The sequence below is a fragment of the Sciurus vulgaris genome (genome assembly GCF_902686455.1).
Source record: "Sciurus vulgaris genome assembly, chromosome: X".
In the NCBI taxonomy this organism is placed as follows: Eukaryota; Metazoa; Chordata; class Mammalia; order Rodentia; family Sciuridae; genus Sciurus; species Sciurus vulgaris.
The window spans coordinates 76,229,625-76,244,502 of NC_136471.1; the positions used below are offsets into that span (position 1 = coordinate 76,229,625).

Genomic DNA, 14,878 nt, shown 5'->3' on the forward strand with positions numbered 1-14,878 from the left:
GAGATGCTTCAAGAACAAATATTAAACTGGGAGTGGTGACACATAACTGCAATCCCTGGGACTCATAAGGCTCAGGAAGGAGAAACGATGTCAAGTTCAAAGCCAGTCTCAGTAATTTAGCAAAATCTTATCTCACAAAAGTAAAAAGAACTGGGGATGTGGCTCAGTGGTAAAGCAGCCCTGGGTTCAAGTCCAGTATTCCCCTTGCCTCCATAAAAAGCATTATATTCTCTGAGGTCCTCATTTGGGTTATGTATTAAGGGAATGAGCGCCATGGTGTCTATAAAAGCCCTTTTAAACAAGGAAAAACGAGAGAACTACTCAGTAGAGGTAAGATGATCGCACAGACAGAAATATTCTCTGATATTCTCAAGAGAGAGGAGAGAGAAATATGGAATGCAAGCAGGTTCTTCCCCACACACACCACCAATCCTGAAGTGTGTGGCCTCCATAAGAGCCAATTTTGCTCTGTACTCACCATAACTCATCATCTGGTGAGTTCTTGAATTTTCATCAGTAAATTCTTCCTTTACTGGTTTTGCCAATCCCAGTAAGCACAGAATTATGCCCACACAACTGACATGGTAGCAAACACCTATAATCCCAGTGGCGCAGAAGGATGGCAAGTTCAAAGCTGACCTCAGCAAATTAGCGAGGCCCTAGGCAACTCGGTAAGACCCTGACTCCAAAGAAAATATTTAAAAGAGCTGGGGATGTGACTCAGGGCTTAACTACCCGTGGATTCAATCCCTAGTACCCGCCACCTGCCTCTCCCCCATAAAAAAAAAAAAAAAAAAAAAAAGAATTTCGCTGACATGGTCATTTTAGATCTTGCACTAGCCTGGGTACATGGGCCATTAAAGCCTGGGGTGGATGTCACAGCCAAACTAGGCCCTTTGGGCTAGCTGCCACTGCACCACCCAAATGGATCCATTGGAAGCTTGATGTAGCATCCTGCTGCCCCTCCCCCAGTTTTCTGGACTGCATTCAGCATTTCCTTCCAGCCTTTGTCGTCTCCTTTGGTACGCAGTTCCTTCTTCTTTCCCTCCCCAGTTTTTTTTTTCTCTCCCAACCTTACTTTACTTTTGTTCTGACTTTATTTTTTTTGTACTGGGGTTCAACCCAGGGGGGCTTTGCCACTGAGCTACATGAGCTGCAATATATAATACATAATATTGTATTAATATTGTTATGCAAGCATGGCGTTTAATCTATTATGAACTTATTTTTGTGTATGTTCAAGATAAGAGTCTAATTTCATTCCTTTGAATGTTCAGAAGTTCCAGTGTAATGTATAAAGCTGCTCTCCCCACCCTTTCCGTTGCAGCCATTTTCCCCGCCTCCCAACCACTTGTCAATCTGTGAACATCCTGGCTAGCTATCGGTTCATCAGTCAGCTTGCAAGTGTCCTTCTCTGATATTGGTCCCGTGTTAGCCCAGCGGAATTCAATTGCTTTACTGTAACTATCCCGCCATCTTTTCTCATTCTTCTCTCTCTCCTCCTCACTTTCTCTATCCTCCTGGCTTTCCACTCTCTCTAGCGCGCGCCCTTTCTCGTTCCCTTTCTTTTCCTCTCATTTTCTCTCTTACCCTGCAGGGAGACACTCTGTTTGCTTAATAAACTCCCTTATGTGATTTCCTGTGTCCGGCGTGGTTTCCCTGGGATCCCTTACATTGGTGCCGTGACTCGGGATGGGATCTTCCACTGTCTCTTAAGCGAGTGGAACCCCATCTGACACCCCAGTGGCCCCCGGACACAGCTTCACCTTCCATTCTGCCCGGACGCTCTGCTCTGCATTCATCACCGAACTTCAGATTGGTGAGTCCTCTAGGCTGGTTCCCCTAGGCCAATTTATACCCTTGAGGTGGCTGAGGGGTGGGGGTACCCCCAGCCACAACTTTTATAGTTATGGCTGGCCCCTATAGTCGGTCTTATCTGTTGGGTGGATTCCTGATTTTATGGTGGAGATTCTCTCTCAGGGTTGAGGCTGATCTTGTACTCGCATTCGCAATCGAAAACCCTGATATCAGGTCCTCAACCCTTCTCGGCTTTTGCCTGGCCCCACATTGATGTTTGTGTGACGACACCATCTATGTGCCGCCTTCTCCTCTCCAGTCGACTACTCTGTGGCCTCGGGATGCCGGGGCACAGACTCGGCTGTATCAGTCCCCACCATGGAATCTGGGTCCTCCAATCTGGCAGATTCAACCCTGGGAACCCTTTGCTTATATTTGGCCACAGTACCCTTTAGATAATCAATCCAAAATGGCCACATACGCCCTTGCCACAGACTTGGCTGTATCAGTCCCCACCATGGGATCTGGGTCCTCCAATCTGGAAGATTCAAACCTGGGAACCCTTCACCCGTCCCCCGGCCATCAAAATTCGTTTGTGTAATGGCACACAGCTTCCATGAGCAAGCGGGCAGATGAAAAGGGATGCCTTATCTTTAAGTCTCTTCTTTCTTGCTTCTTGGCTCTTCCTGCAGGCTCAGGCGCCTCCAGACCCTGCTTCTTCATCTTCCCCTGCTTCTCCATCTGCTTCCATTCCCTGGCCCAGCCCACCTAGTCCCCCTGCCACGAGGTCCCACATACGCTGGTGTGGAGGGAGTAACCAGCCCAACTATCAGTGGCATGTTCCAGTAAGAAGGATGACCTGTTAGCTTTCAGATCTGAGTCAAGGCTTACATTGGAATGTAAATGGAGGAAGCCAAAATGCTCAGTGAGAGACCAGTCTCAAACCCAAAGAAAAAAGTGTCCATTTTAAATTTCTCCTGGGTTGTAACTCAGAATACTTTTTCTCCCTTTCACCTCTTCTCTCTTTCTCATTTTCTCATGCTATAATTAATGACCATTATCATTTTTCTTCTAGGACTTTTCTTTTTCTTAAATGCTATATTTTTGAGCTCACAATTTTGATCCTACATACCTAGGTTAATAATTTTTGATCAGTTCTTTTTATCCAACTCTAGAGTTATTTTTGAACATCTGTTGTATTGCAATGGAGATAAACATTACAAGGCCTTTGCTTTTGTGTTAAATATAAGCACGCATAAAAATTAAAATTTAAAAAATGGATACAAATATTTTTAATTCACGTAATTTAAAGAGGTTCAATTTAAATTGGGTAAACTAATAGAAGTAAAATGTCTTTAAAATAAACTCACAAGTCTCTAGGTCACACTAATAAAATGTTGATGTTTATAAAATGTCTAACATCAATTTTTCTAGGACTTCTTCAACAGGAAAGAGACGGCAAATACTGTTGGTATACTTGTCTGATATCTGTTTTTTTTTTTTACAATAAGATGAGTGAATTAGAGTTGACATGTATGGGATTACTCAGATGTGTTTGTTAGAGACATCTAATTAATCAATCTCATTTCAGTACTCATGTCTTTTTGTTCTTCTCTCATAGAAGCACCCATCCCCAGATGCCTTTACAACCTGCTCTTCCCCATCTGGACTTATACCATGGACCCCTCAATTGACCCAATTTCTAAAAAGGGAACTCCAAACTTCTTGCCCCACGATGCCCACTTCCAGCTCGAAGAAGCCAGATTGGTCATCACCCCCTTTCCCTACAGCAGTGAAAGAGTTCCTAAAATTAGAGGGGTGAATGAAGTCAGAATTGGGGACAGGCAGTTAGTGTAGAAATAGGGATCAGTCAAATCGAGGAAATGAAGTCCATGAAAACCATCTGCCTTTGGAAGTCTGGAAGGAGAATGGACTTTTTACATCTCACCTGCAAAACCAGCCCCAGTCACTTAGGCAGGAAGGAGAGAGAAGACTTTGGAAAGAACTGGAGAACAAAAAATTTTCTTATAAAAACAGAAACAGGGGAATGTAATGTATAAAGCTGCTCCCCTGCCCTTTCCGTTGCAGCCATTTTCCCCACTTCCCAACCACTTGTCAATCTGTGAACATCCTAGCTAGCTATTGGTTCATCAGTCAGCTTACAAGTGTCCTTCTCCAATATTGGTCCCGTTAGCCCGGCGGAATTCAACAGCTTTACCATAGCTACCCCGCCATCTTTCCTCATCTCTCTTTCTACTTTCTTTATCCTCCTGGCTTTCACATTCTCTCACATTCTGTCATGCGCCCTTTCTCATTCTCTTTCTTTTCCTCTCATTTTCTCTCTTACCCTGCAGGGAGACACTCTGTTTGCTTAATAAACTCCCTTATGTGATTTCCCGCATCTGGTGTGGTTTCTGTGGGATCCCTTACACCTAGCACCATGTGTTTTCCATTTCCACATTATGTGTTCTTGGCACCTTTGTGGAAAATTTGTTGACCATAAAGGTATCAATTGTTTCTGCCACCTCAACTGTGTTCCATTGGTATGTGCATCTATAATATGTTTTGATTACTATAACTTTGTTGCAGGTTTTGAAATTAGGAAAAATATGTTGTATGATGCTTCTAGCTTCTCTTTTTGATCCAGATTGTTATCTCTGTTCAACAGCTCTGGAGGAGCGAGCGGGTGAGGAATGATCTCTGGCAAGATCCCAAGGTGAGGCTCCAGCACCCGCCTCCGACCTGGCCCCTAGTGTCCACCAGATTTGGCCCAGGCCAGCCATAATCAAGTTGATCCTCATCTTCAACAATGACAGGAAGCCGTGGCTCTCCAAATTCTATCAGCCCTATAGTGAAGATACACAACAGCAAATCATCAGGGAGACATTCCTTTTGGTATCTAAGAAAGATGAAAATGTCATTTCTCAGAAGGAAGATTATTAGTTGGAAGATCCAACAACACACCACTATGTAGACATTACTTGATGCTGTATTTTGTCTTGTGTGTGTATTCCTCAGAAAGTAAATTTGGCATTTTAGATCTAATTCAAATATTCATGGAAACATTAGACAAATGTTTTGAAAATGTCTGTGAACTGGATTTAATTTTTCATAAAGATATTGTTATTAATATTCTTGCAGAAATGGTGTTGGACACCAACATGAATGAGACTGTTGCACAAATCGATGACAAAAACAAACTGGAGAAATCCGAAGCTGGCTTAGCAGGAGTTCTAGCCCTCATTATATCAGGGGCTAGAATATGAATCTTCCTGAAATCCCAAGAAATATTAACATTGGTCACATCAGTATAAAAGTGCCAAACATGCCCTCCTTTAAATAAAATATTAAAAAGGCTACTCTCAGGTAAAATCCAGGGGGGGAAAGTTATCTAAGTTTACCATGCAGTTGTTTACCAAAAATAGAGGAGAAGAGTCTTAACTTTTGCTCTTGGATTTAAGTCAAAGTACTGTATAGAAATTGTGTAAATTCAGGATGGAAGGTCAATGTTGTAGATAGCCTCAGTAACTTAGTGAGGCTCTGTATCAAAATAAAAAATAGAAGGACTGAAGATGTATCTCAGCAGTAAAGTACCCCGGGGTTCAATTCCCAGTACCAACAAGAACAACACAAAACAAACAAAACAAAAACAAACAAAACCAAAACCAAACACATCTCATGCAAGGGAGCTCCAATTTAGCTATCAGTGGATTTGTCAGCAGAAAACTTGTTAGGAGAATATGGAAGGACATACTTTAGGAGCTGAAGGACTACAACCAGCAACCACAAATACTATAGCCAGCAAAGCTCACATTGGGAAATGAAGGAGAAATAAAAACATCCACAAACAAATGCTGAGGGAGTTCGTCAACGCGTGACCTGCCTTAGAGGAAATACTAAAGGGAGTATTCTTCATGTTGAAAGAAAGTGACATTAGTTAGTAACATGAAAACATATGAAGATATAAAACTTACTAAGTCCATCATCAAATTCAGAATACCTAATATTTTAATGGTCATTTGTAAATCACTTGTATCTTAGGTGTGATGATTATAAGGCAAAACAACCAAAAAAATAATAAATTACTAAGGGACACACAACATAAATGATGTAAATTGTGACATTATAGACATGAAATGGGGACAATAAAAGTGTACTTTTTAAAAAATGTGATCAAAGTAAGTGTGCTATCAGTTTAAAACACCCCGTTTTAATAATAATAAATTTCATGCACGCTACATGGTAATCAAAAGTAAAAACCTGTAGCAGATACACAAAATACAAAAAGGAGTCAAAGTATACTACTGCAGAAAATCAAGTTACAAAGGAAGATAGCAAGAGAAGAAATGAACAATGAATATATAAATCCATCAGAAAGGACAGGAGGTATAGCTCAGGGATACAGCATTTGCCCAGTAAGTACAAGGCCTTGGAATCAATCCCGTGTGCACATACACAAAAATATAACAAATAAATAAAAATGAAGCAACTAGAAGCCAGGTGTGGTGGTGCACACCTGAAATACCAGTGGCTCGGGAAGCCAAGACAGGAGGATTCCAAGTTCAAAGCCAGCCTCAGCAATTTAGTGAGGTCCTAGGCCACTCAGGGAGACCCTGTCTCTAAATAAAATACAAAAAAAGGACAGGGGATGTGGCTCAGTGGTTCAGTGCCCCAGGGTTCCAACCCCAGTACCAAAAAAAAAAAAAAAAAAAAAAAAAAAAAGAAGCCAGCAGAAAACAGTGTAAAAAACAGCACATCAATAACCTTGAGGGGTTAGGGCTGTAGTTCAGTGGTAGGCAATAGGTTCGATCCTCAGCACCAGGATAAAAAGATATTGTATTCATAAACAACTAAAGAATAAAAAATAACCTTGAATGTAAATGAATTAAATTCTCAATTCAAAAGACGGATTAGCTGAGTGGATAAAAAAAAAACAAGACCCAACTCTATGCTATCTACAAGAGACTCACTCTGACACATGACTAAATGTGAAGGCATTGAAATATTCCATGCAAATGGAAACCAAAAGAGAATGGGAAAATAAGCCAAAGTAGAAGTGAAAAAATACTTTTGTTTTTTTCTGGTGAATAGGCCATACTTTCTTTTTATTTTGGAGGGGAGTGTAGGGGCAGTACTGGGGATTTGAACATGGCTTGCACATGCTAGACAAGCGCTGTACCACTGAGTGAGCCCCATTTCCAACTTATATCTTTATGTGCCTTGCAATTGTGTTCATGAAAACTGGACATATAAAGTACATAATGTTCTAGTATTATAATTATTCTGGAAATAAAAAGTCTCCCTTTCTCCAGTATTTGTTCATGGTGCCTTTTATGGGTTGCAGTTGCTTTTATTTGTAGATTGGCTCTGATTTACAGCACTCTTTCAATGCGTAAGCAACCTGCCCTGCTTATAATTCTGCCCCAGACTTCCTTTTCTGTTTCAATGGAGCCTAAGGGTCAGCCATATCTCTAAAAATTCTTGAAGTTGAATGTAAGTAAAAGGTTATAACCTTTTCAGGCCTTTTTTGGGCTTATGTGTAGCACTGGTCATGCCCATGATCCTCTTGATTCTACAGTAGATGCAGGAACTTTTCCAAACCTTTAATTTCCTTACATATCTCTTTCTCTGTATTCTTCCAGCTGCAGTTTGTAATTAGAATCCAGGGTTCCAAGTGATCCTGACAGTTTCCCCAATTTTTAGATCTTTGGAGTACCCTTGTCTATCATTCTCAGTGATATCACACCCTGCCCCCAATAGTTGATTGAATTATGAAAATTTTCAATCACACAACAAAGACAAAAAATATCACATTGAAGACTCAGCACATGGGTTCTACCATTAACTTATACATTTTTTTAATCATATAACCACATACCTATACATCCCTCTGTTCATGTTAGTTCTTGTGTTTTGATGTATTTCAAAGCAAAGAAATAAATGAACACTGGCACATATATATCATTAAAAGAGTTCAATATTTATTTGAAGCACTTTTAATTTTCATGTCACACACATATACAATGAATTGCCAAATTGTTAAGTTCACAGGATTTGGTGTTACTTAGAAGACAAGGCATGTGGTTCAAATTTTCTGATGGTTCTCTCTGTAACTTCCCCACAAAATCTACTATTGGCCTGTATATCTTCATAGTTTGGTATCTCACCAGTTCTGGAAGTAATCTATTCTATTTTTGGACAACTCAGAGTATTCAAATGCAAATGCCCTTGTTAATACGGAACTACGTACAACACTAGTCATCTTTCTGCTATTACAGACAGTTCCCAGTTGTAAAGCTGGGTGGTCCATGCCTGTAACACCAGCAATTCAGGAGGCTGAGGCAGGGGGATTGCAAGTTCCAGGAGCTCATAGCAATTTATTAAGAACTTGTCACAAAGTAAAATAAATAAATAAACACATAAATAAATAGGACTTGGGATGTACCTCAGTGGTAGAGCATCCCTGCATTCAATCTCCAGTACCAAAAGCAAAAACTAAAACAATAAAGGCCTTTCCCCTAGTCTGGTCTTCTTTTTTCCATATTGTGCTCTAGTCCTTTTAGCCACATTTCACTGATGATTTGAAAAGGATCCTATCAGTCTGCTACTTTGAACTTCAGTGATTTATCAACGTTTTCTATAAAAGATACTGCTTTGAAGCTAAGGAAAACTCCCACTAAGGGGGATTCTTCAAATGAAATCAAGTACTTCAACTCTTTGTTCTGGTTCGGAACATCTACTTTTTCTTCTTCAGTTCAGATCCTACTTTTACTTAGCTCATTTCTTGCAATACCAGCTATGAGCTCCTGATAGTTTCAGGCTGCCATCTGGTGGCTATCTCAGGCCGTGTATTTTTTGGTGGTAGCCCAGCAGGGGTGGAGAACATGAAGATTTAAGGAAGTCTACAACTAGATCGTTCTGGATCTTTCAGAAAGGAAACCTGGCAGGGTGTGGTGGTACACCACCACAAGTCAGGTGGCCAATGCACGTGGCTCACAACTTCGAAGCCTACCACAGCAATTTGGCGGGAACTTGTCTCAAAATTTAAAAAAAGAACTGAGGTTGAACCTTATTGATAGTGTGTCCCTGGGTTCAATCCCCAGTGCCAAAAAAAAAAAAAAAAGAAAAGAAAAGAAAAGGAGAAGGGTCTGTACCATGCATTTGGGAGCCCACTGTGCTTGGTACAGCCCCATTTGAGTCTACCTTGGACTAACCTTCAGCAAGTCAGTTTTCCTTTCCGTTTCTTCATTTCTATGCATGGAATTGTAATGGATTCATAAAATGAAGTCAAGCAGTATTGAAGGTCATGCAGGGGAAGAAGTAGAGTGGAGGATTTGAGGGCTGGTGGAAGAGAGGGGTAAATATAGCATGAAGGTGACAAAGGGCAAAAGAGGTCATGGGTTGGAGGACAAGGAAAGACAAACATTTTTGAGAAGTTCCATTCCCGTCAGATTGATATTTCCAATGTAAGTAGTAAAAGATTTCGTTTATCCTATTATTTTACTAGAAAGTCATGCAAAGAAATGAGGGTGAAAGGTTAGTTTAAAAGAAGTCCAGGGGGCCAGGACCAAGGCCAGGATCAGGGATGTAGCTCTGGCCCTGGATTCAAGCTTTAGTACCAATATGGAGGGTGGGGAAGACAGTCATTCAGAATGATATTTAAAAATTTTAATTGAATTTTCTGCACAATATCTGGAGAAAATAGGTCTTCTTTGTAGGCTTTTGCACTGGCTTCATTTTGGGGCCTTCAGGAAGACTCTTGGAGAAAATTATCCGAAAGTTTTCTGAAGATTATTAGATTCTTAAGCAGTACTTTTTCAAAAGTGTGACGGCAATGTGCCTCATTTGGAATGCTTTTTTGGGAGCCAAGAGTAGTTAAAAGGTGGAGAGTATCCCCTACCGGAGAGGATTTTACATACTTTTGTTATGTATCTGACAATTGGTTTGCATTCCAACGGTAGGGGGTTAGCATATCCTTTCACTTCCAAAGAATGCCAGGTTTCTAACTATTCCACCAGGGTCTCTCCTTTCTCAGGTAAAGAATATGGGACCAGGTATGAGGTCAGTTGCCTAAACAGGATAGAACCAAAGTGCTTACCTGGTGGCTGCAGGTTGTCTACTGGGAGGTCTTCCACCGCAGAGTAACACTTCCGCGCCCCACCTTTGGCTTTTATATGCTTTTTGCTCATAGATTATTGGTTACCGCCAGAGGTTAAATTCACCACAGTGCTTTTGATTGGTCCAAACAGATTATGTAAATTGAGCTATGAAATTCCTGGGGGAAGTAGGAAAGTATATAAAGAGCAAGGACTCACAGTTTGGAAAGGACCAAGAGGTCCTAACACTACTCCTCCTTGCTTTCTCTGGGATCAAGCAGCCATTTTGTGAAATGGTTTCCTTTACTTCTCTCCTACACTGAGACACCCATAAAGGCGTCCAAATTTCCATGGAAAGGACCATCCAAGGCAGTGTTGTAGGATACAGCAATCCTCAGAATCATCAGGGAATGACCTTGGTTACATCATTTAACCTCCATGAGCCTTTCATAATCTATTACAAGATAAACAATCCTTCATTAACTTATCACTTCACTCATCTTTGAAGATGGTTCTCACCTTTTGGTGTTGCTCTTTCCTAACATTTTGGGTTCAAGAGTTTGGTGGTAGAGTTCCAAATTTGGTTGCTTGTGGTATTTTGGTACTTCATCAATATATCAAAACTATACTTCTTTCAGTCCACAATCTCAAAATCAAACCAATCTAACGCATTTTACATTTGTTATTCCGTTTGTGGAGAATTTTATCATTAGTTTTCTGTTTTGAGTTCTTCTTGGGTGTGCCCATTTTATGGATGAGTAAAGTTGAGGTTGTGACTGGAAATGGACCCTACTTCCAGTTTAGAGTTCTTTGTGATATAGTAGTGTTTTGTTTGGCTTATTTTGATGGTATTGTTTGCTTATTTGTTTTTCATTTTCTTTGTTCCTTGGTATATTTTTAACTTATGAAACCTTCAGAAGTTAGACTGAATATTTTAGCCACTCCTCTCTAGCTCCCTCCGCCTCCAGCCCTCCCTCACTTCTTTAAGCTCTGTAATCCTCTGCAGCAGCCATATTTGTTCCTCTCCCGGGGATGTGAGCTTCCTAACTATGGCTCTCCACATTTGTGGTCTTATGAACCATTTTCTGGTTCTGTACCACCCATGATGGAGGTCTTTAACAAACAAACATGGAAATTACATAAATTATTCAAAAAAATCCTTTGCTTTGTTATGCTATTTTGCCGCCATCTTCTCGTTGTTTTTCAGATTCTCGATTTATTCTTAGGCAAATTTTCGCTTTTATTACATTTTTTCTTTGGAATGGTATTTGGTTGACATCTTTTTGGGGTGGTTTTCCTATCCTCTCCAATTTCCTGTTAGCCCATCGGGGCCACGGATACCTGCCATTTTTTTTTTTTTTTTTTTTTTTTTTTTCACTTTGCCCAACGGGGCTGTGGATACCTACCTTTTATTTACTTACTTTTAAAGTTGCCCATCGGGGTTGTGGATACCTGCTTTTCATATGCATATTTTTTATTAGCCCATCGGGGCCTCGGATACCTGCTGGGTCTCTAACCCGTTATCTTTGGCCCATCGGGGCTGCGGATACCTGCTTTTTCATATGCATATTTTTAGTTAGCCCATCGGGGCCTCGGATACCTGCTTTTATTTTTTTTTTTACCTTGCCCATCGGGGCCTCGGATACCTGCTTTTTTTTTTTTTTTTTTTTTTTTTTTTTTTTTTTTTTAATTTTATTTTGTTGGGCTCATCGGGGCCGCGGATACCTGCTTTCATTTTTTTTTTCCATCGTCCATCGAGACTTTTTCTGGATGAAAATGTGTTGGTGGTGTGGCTGATTACACTACCTGCAATATCTTCACTTTTTTGGCTGATGATCGTTTGTTGGTGTGTGAGTGAAGGAGCAGCTTTGGCAAGGGAGTGACCTTGCAGTTAGGAGAAGCGAGGGTGCTGGCTGTGGAGCAAGAGTGGACGCCATTTTAGAGTCGCTGCAAGTCTCGGCAGTGGTCGTGTCAGTTGTGCTAAGTATAAATTTAGGGAGGCGAGGTGGATGGCCCCCTGGGCAGGGGTAGTCATGTGCTTTGCATGAGGTGAAGGTTTCAGATGAGCTGGTTTGGAGGTGTTCGGAGCTTCTGCATGGACTGTGCTATCGGCAGCAGCAAAACAAGATCGGAGGCAGCAAAACAAGTCGGAGGCTGAAAAACAAAACCGTTGTGTATGAGAACGTTAGGAGAAAATGGGAGGGCGAGGACACAGGGGCAGGGCTCAAAATGGCGATTTGACATTGCTGCGTTGCATAGCATGGCTCCCACTGCCATGTTGGACTGCACAAAATGGCCGATCCAGTTATTTCAACATGCAAGTGGCGGGAAGGCCGCATGACGTGGCGTGTCTTTGTTCTGATATGTAGCATGGCGGTGGATCATTCCGGCGTTCCAAAAGATGGCGACGGAAGCCCTTGCGGCATTACATAACATGGCGGGTTTCGTTGTTTTTGACATGTCGATTTCACCGTGGATTTTGCTGCGGGGGCGATGTAGCACGAGTCGTTGTGTGGCTAGCCCGGCCGTTTGTTCCACTGGTGACATGGCGGGGGTTTGGTTGAGGCAGTTTTGATGAGCTTGGCCGAAAGTGGTTCTATCGCATTGTTTTAAGATGGCGGGCTAGGCTGCCTTATACTGCCCAAAGCGGGAGAAAGAAATGGGTTGGCAGTTCCAGATTGCTCCATGACCTAAGCAATCTGAAATGCGAGTGGAATTGGACACGGCCAATTGGAGCATAGGATGAAATTACACTGTGGTGACTCACTGTCCAGCGAGGACTTGAGTGAGCAAGCATGGCTCTTCACAGCTTCTTATTCTGCCAGTCAGAAGAATTGGAGAGAGGCCGTGCTGGTGGTACGCTGGTGGTACTCTGGTGGTACCCAAGTCCTTTCAAGGACACTTACCTTTCTGTCTCTCTTCACTTATGCTTGTTGCCTCCATTTCAGCATGGCTCCTGAAGTGCTGGATATCAGGCTGGACAGGCTTGAACCTTACTGAATTCCTCTGTATTATCATAATGTATTCTCATACTCCTCCTTGGCCACTCGTCTAACTTGCATTGTGGCCATGGGCAGTGCTCCAAGTTTGTCTGGTGTGGACATGGTGGTGACCCATGTCAAGTTCCAGAATGGATCCCACATGGTCGTTGAGCAACAGGTGTCAGAAGAGGAACCCCTACCTTCCTCAAGAGGAACACCTACCCCTCGGCTAATGCTGGAGTCGGGTTTTGATGTCAGTCATAAGTCTTTGTGCTTTGCTAGTCTTTGACTTTAAGTCTTAAGAAGTGAGTATTTAGAGGCTTTATTTGTAGATTTCATTTGAATTAACTTTAATGAACTTTCATTGTAGGTTCTTCAGAGTTTCCAGGTTCTCTTCATAATTTCTTTAACTTTTTTTTTTTTTTTGCAGTAGATATTCAAAGCCACATTCTTTAGCATTTAAAATATTTGCCATTTTTTAAAAAATTGGCATTAAAAACTTCCCTTAAAAATTTGAAGAATCTAAAAGGACAGAAATAGAGGGGGAAAAAAAAAATCAACTTTATGATGGAAGTTAAAAAAGGAGTATTTGAACATCTACACGACTCCAGGCCTTGCTTCCTTCCCATTCTTGATGCTGCACTAATGACCTATCTACCGGGCAGACAACTGGAATTGCTATGGTATGGTATCCCTCTACCACACTTACTATATTAGAGTACTAATGCCCACATTTCTACTTTCTGTGGTTGCCTGCCTTCCTAGCAAGGAACTCTTCCCCAGCCCTGCTACCAGCAACTCCTAATCCTCTCTTGCCCCACTGCCACTGCCCCTGCCCAGCCCCTGCCCCAGCCCCAGCCCCAGCCCCAGCCCCAGCCCCAGCCCCAGCCCTAGCCCTGTCCCTAGCCCCAGCCCCAGCCCCAGCCCCTGCCCCAGCCCCAGCCCCAGCCCTAGCCCCAGCCCCTGCCCCTGCCCCAACCCCAGCCCCCCAATCTCCCAGGCACAGCCTGGCTTCTCCCTAGAGCAACTCCAATCTTCATCGATTGAATCTCAAAATAAGTTGTCCATTGCTCATCTTGTTAGACTAAGACTGTCTACCCTTAGCACTCTCGATCTTCAGTGCTGACTGCCCGAGTCACTATCTTTAATTAATGCACCCAGTCCCCTTTGTCCATGGTCCCATAACAGAACAGAGTCCCTAATCCTATATATTAAAGATAGAAAATGTTAATTAATCAAGAGGTTCATATCAGACAATGATTGCCCATAACCAAAGTTACTTATTATCTTCTCAGTCCCCTACCTTAAGGAAGGAGAAACTATTCTTGTCATTGTCCCAGTAGTCAGTCTCAATTTTCTACACAGTACTCAGTGGTCTTTTTTCACATACTGTACTGACCACCTACTACTCTTTACGTTGAGTGAACTGTCCATAATCTACTGATTGCACTAGAGCCCAAACTTTGCGTTCGGCAAAGATGGCATGCAATTCAAATCTTTTGTTGGACAGTTAATGTGATCGGTCACAATTAATTGCCCATTAAACAAGGCACATTATTACATCCCTTTGCTTTGCCTTGCTTCTGGGGAGTTCTGTTCATGGTCAAATAAAGTATAAAATAGGAATTATTCATTGACTCTCCTTTACACTTGCTTTGAGGCAGTGCCGAATATCTGAGATGATGTTTCTTCAAAATTTTGAGTAAGAACTCAATTGTGCATAGCCTTGCTCATTATATCAGGGCCTTTCCACCTCGTTTGCACTACAGCAGAGATGCTCATTCTCAAAGCTCCTTTCCTTGGAATATTAATGGGTACGGTCATAATCATTCATGGGCCTACCTAAAAGAGCCACCTATACTCTTTTTACTGCTGATAAGTACAGCAGACTATCAACTACCTAAAAGAGCCACCTATACTCTTTTCACTGCTGATAAGTACAGCAGACTATCAACTACCTAAAAAAGCCACCTATACTCTTTCCACTGCTGATAGATACAGCAG

At 41.8% G+C, this 14,878-nt stretch overlaps 1 pseudogene across 1 annotated transcript; it reads left to right on the plus strand.

Moving 5' to 3' along the window:
- The first annotated feature begins 4,494 nt into the window (after positions 1–4,494).
- LOC306650793 (AP-3 complex subunit sigma-1-like) lies at positions 4,495–6,277 on the plus strand (annotated as a pseudogene). Its single transcript has one exon. The product of its transcript is annotated as an AP-3 complex subunit sigma-1-like (transcript).
- Positions 6,278–14,878: the final 8,601 nt, after the last annotated feature.